Source organism: Triticum urartu, chromosome 2A, assembly GCF_056163025.1.
Source record: "Triticum urartu cultivar PI428250 chromosome 2A, HENAU_Tu73, whole genome shotgun sequence".
NCBI lineage: Eukaryota > Viridiplantae > Streptophyta > Magnoliopsida > Poales > Poaceae > Triticum > Triticum urartu.
The window spans coordinates 166,044,016-166,048,049 of record NC_141874.1 but is presented as its reverse complement, the minus strand read 5'-3'; positions in this window follow the sequence as shown (position 1 = coordinate 166,048,049).

Sequence of the window (4,034 nt, the reverse complement as noted above, 5' to 3'; positions counted from 1 at the left end):
ACGACGTCCATTACAGGAGTCAACATCAGACTTTCCCTGTGTTGCTCGGAACGATGGATGGCACAGGGCCTACTCCATCGCGCGGCGGAGGCCACTGCTTCTTTGGGAGAAGAGGCAGGGCTGGCTGCCTGGATGTGCTCTAGTTTGAGGTAACAACTGAATCTTGTCAGATACTAGTTAAATCGGAGCTATGGATGTGAAGCACTGATATGCCAGTACATTTGATTGTGACCTGTGCTAATTTTGTACCTGAACCTTTTTTTAGAAAGGGCTGTACATCAACTTAATGTGCTAGCAGAACTTATTGTGTTGTCTGTCTGTTTTCTTTGCACAACATTCAAGATATTTCTCCGTAATTGATAAAGATGATGAACCGTTATGTACAACTTCGTTGGTTTCAACATAGCCCTTCCCGTAGCGATCCACTGCTTCCATCCTGATTGTGCCGCCTGTGTGAAATTTTTGTATGCAAGTTCAGTGTGCTATGATGTTCTATATGATTGTGTCAACTATATAAGTTTTTACTGAGCATCAGCAATGCATATGGCTGAAAAATGTATTTACAAGCATCGGCCGATGGGTCTCTCTCTCTCTCTCACACACACACGCACAAGAGGGACCCGTTGAATTATTTATTTGCTCGTGACAACTTTTAATTAGGTTCCACTATAATCTAACTTTTTTCTTAAGTTATTAATTGAGCTCAGTGACTTCAAAAAGTTATACAGAAGCCTTGTTTGGGCCTTTCCGGCGTCGCTGAATGTGGGCTGAGTAACCATGTTAGGTTGTACTGTACTACACATGCCTTTTTTCGCTATTTTTCTTAAATAATACATTTTTTTATTAATTTTCATAAATATTACGCTGGGTATTTTTTTTCAAAAATAATACACCGTCGGTCCGCTGCAGGCCGACTGGGCCTAGTTGGCCCACAGCCGGCCGATTGGATTCCAGTCGGCCTACAGCTGGCCGACTGGCCCCTGTCGGCCCACTGTGGGCTGATTGGGTCCTGTCAGCCCACTGTGGGTCTACTAGAGCTAATTGGCTCACTGTGGGCTAATTGTTTTTGCAAAAGTGTTAATCATGTATTTAAAAAATATGTGTATTGTGACCTCGTCCGCTCGTTGTGGGCCCACTGTTGACTAAAAATATGTTTTAAAAAGTGTTAATCATGTATTTAAAAATTGTTAAATGTGTGTATAAAAATGTTCCTTATCTATACAAATTTTTTTAAATGTGTGTATAAAAATAGCTTTTTTTTTCAACATCAGCAATGCAACCGGGCCGACAGTTGTACACAATATCCAGGTCAACTTGTTATTCTCCGCCCCGCTGGGCTGCAAACTTTCCTAGGAGGTATGCATTAGGCTTAACAAGAAAATGGACTTTAAGAAATAATAAATGAGATGTAATTATAATAACTGGACAATTACTATGCACCAAACATGTAATTAGTTTGAAAAATATATTATTCTTGGAATTTGAAAATTTTAATTTCATTACTTGTTGCGCACGCAATATTTCGTTGGATTTTAATGTAATACAACTTTATTTTTAAATTATATTTAACCTGACTAGAAATTTCGGATAAAAATATTTCGGATCCCATCAAAATGTGGGAATTTTTTTTGAATTATGTTTTGAGTGGTTGTTTGAAATTATTAATCGTTGTCCTAGCTAGAAGTTCGGCTGTACTTTTAACAAACTGTAAATGGGCTGTAGTAAATTCCATTAGAATTAAAAAAATGGGTTGTACATTCTTACAAATAAAAAATGAACTATATGTTCTCTGCCAAATCCGAGCTGTGGGCCTACTAAGTTGACGCGTACCAAGGGCTTTGTCAACTTAGTCAATATAAACAATTCTAGCTGCAGTGATCGTACGATGTCCATCCAACGGCCGTAGTGCTTCTTCAACCTCTGGTCTTCTTGCTCCAGCCGCCCAAAGCAGCGCCAGTCGTGTCGCGTGCTCCTGCCTCCCGTGGCCGGCTGTGATGCCGCGGAGGCCTCACCGCCCCGTACTACTCCCACCGCTGGCCAGGCCATCCCTCTACTCACCCACACCCCTATTATTCTGCGGCGACGGCAGCCTCACACCGCAGCCGAACCAGTGAACCCTCGTACTCCTCTCCGCGCGGGCTTCCACTGTTGCGTCTTCCCCGGCTCCGCGTCATCCCCTTGCTAGGCCTCGCCGTCATCCACTGTCCTGGTGCTCTAGGCGCGGCGTGGTCAACGTGGTCAAGGAACGAGTTCCATCAGACGTGGACTGTACGTGGAGAGGCTGACAGCTGGGTCCACGGCCGCAGTAAGGAAGTGCCTCCTTATTACGCGGAAAATAATGTTTCCTCCACCTGACAGTAGGGACCCACCGGACGGGCCACCGTATTTCGGAAAAAAATGTTTCCCCCCTGACTGCTGGGACCCACCAGCTACACCTTTGCACGTAAGGAAGTGCGTCCGGGCAAAAAAAACGATTCGCCCCCCTGACTGCTGGGACCCACCAGCTACATCTTCGCACGCAAGGAAGTGCGTCCGGGCAAAAAAAACCAAAACAATTCGCCCCCCTGACTGCTGGGACCCACCAGCCCCCCGACTGCTGGGACCCACCAGCTACATCTTCGCACGCAAGGAAGTCCGTCCGGGCAAAAAAAAATATTCGCCCCCTGACTGCTGGGACCCACCAGCTACATCTTCGCAGGCAAGGAAGTGCCTGACAGTCAGGACCCACCTGGTCGAAGCGTACGTAGCGTTGTCATTCTGGTCGCGAACGTGTACGTACATATATACTGGTGGATGTAGAGGCGCGCACGTGTCGTAGTAGAGGCGCACACGTGTCTTAGTAGAGGCGCGCACGTAGCATGTACACGTACGTACAGCGGCCAGGGTGAAAGAAAGAAAATACGGCCACGTATGTGTACATAGGAGCGGGATCTCGAACGCCTACTCGCGCATACGTACAGCGGGGGCTCGTGTACATGGCTGGGTCGGAACGGAGAAACAGCGTCGCCGCCGTGTTCATGGGTCAGAATGGAATGCGTGGTCGTGTTCATCGGGAGGGCTTGGACGGAAGAGGCGATGGAAACGAGGCCTGGCGCACCGCACAACGGAGGAAACGGAGCTCCTACGGTCGAAATGGGGGTCCTGTTGATCGGGAGGGGTGTGGCGTACTGCAAAACGGAGGAAACAGACCTCCTACGGTCGAAACGGGGGTCCTGTTGATCGGGAGGGGTGTGACGTACCGCAAAACGGAGGAAACGGACTTGTGTTGGAGCGCTACGGTTGAAACGGGGGTGCTGTTGATCGGGAGGGGTGTGGCGTACCGCAAAACGGAGGAAACAGACTTGTGTTGGAGCGCTATGGTCGAAACGGGGGTCCTGTTCATCGGGAGGGGTGTGGCGTACCGCAAAACGGGACTCCACGGGATACTGTTCATCTCCACCGTCGACCCCCTCCAGCCTCCACGAGCTACTGTTCATCCACCGTCGACCTCCTCCAGCCTCCTTGGGCTCCTGTTCATCCAGCCTCCACCGCGCGCTACTCCACCGGCTACTGTTCAACCACCCCTCCACCATCTACTGTTCATCCAGCCCTCCACACCACGGGGTCCTATTCAACCACCCCTCCACGGGCACCCCTCCACCGTCTACTGTTCATCCAGCCCTCCACCACACCACGGGGTCCTGTTCATCTAGAGGCAACGCCACCGCTCACTGTTCATCCAACCCCCCCCGCAACGCTCACTGTTCATCCAATCGATCAGCTTCAGTTAGCAGCAGTAGCCAAGGAATCGCTCGATCGGGTTCAGTTAACAGCCATCGATCGATCGCTCGGGTTCAGTAACGCGTAGCCTGCAGTGCAATCTCTCGGGTTCAGTTAGAGCCCAACGCCTCGCTCGGGTTCAGTTAGAGCCAACGCCTCGCACACACGCGCGTCCGTGTATGAGAGAAACGCGCATCGCCCGGCCCCCGACCTCCCACCGTAACCGGGAACTCCCCAAAATTTTCCTCCCCCTCGCTTCTACCACGGTTTTTCCG